The sequence below is a fragment of the Tupaia chinensis genome, unplaced genomic scaffold (genome assembly GCF_000334495.1).
Source record: "Tupaia chinensis unplaced genomic scaffold, TupChi_1.0 Scaffold143646_1, whole genome shotgun sequence".
NCBI lineage: Eukaryota > Metazoa > Chordata > Mammalia > Scandentia > Tupaiidae > Tupaia > Tupaia belangeri.
Genome location: NW_006203494.1, coordinates 832,005 through 832,266, shown reverse-complemented (window position 1 = coordinate 832,266; position 262 = coordinate 832,005). Strand labels below are relative to the sequence as shown.

Sequence of the window (262 nt, the reverse complement as noted above, 5' to 3'; positions counted from 1 at the left end):
CGGGGCGGGGGTCGCGGGGGCCCGCCCCCGCCTCCAGCCGCAGAGGGGTCCTGCCCAACCCCAAGGGGCTGGGGCCGCGGGAAGCGTGGTGACGGCGACACAACTCGTGGGGGACGACCGAGGGCAGACAGCAGACGCTGGCCCCCGCGGAGACGAGGACAGGCCGGGGAAGCGAGGGGCGCGAGTGAGCGGAGCCGCGGGGCAGAGACCGCACCAGGGCCGCAGGCCGTCGCCTAGAGGCGCCCGGCAGGCAGTGCCTGGG

At 77.9% G+C, this 262-nt stretch overlaps 1 long non-coding RNA gene across 1 annotated transcript in view; it reads right to left on the bottom strand.

Moving 5' to 3' along the window:
- The window catches only part of LOC114005331 (uncharacterized), a 48,748-nt gene that overhangs the window by 47,819 nt on the left and 667 nt on the right, over positions 1–262 (bottom strand). The gene's annotated exons all lie outside the window — the stretch shown is intronic.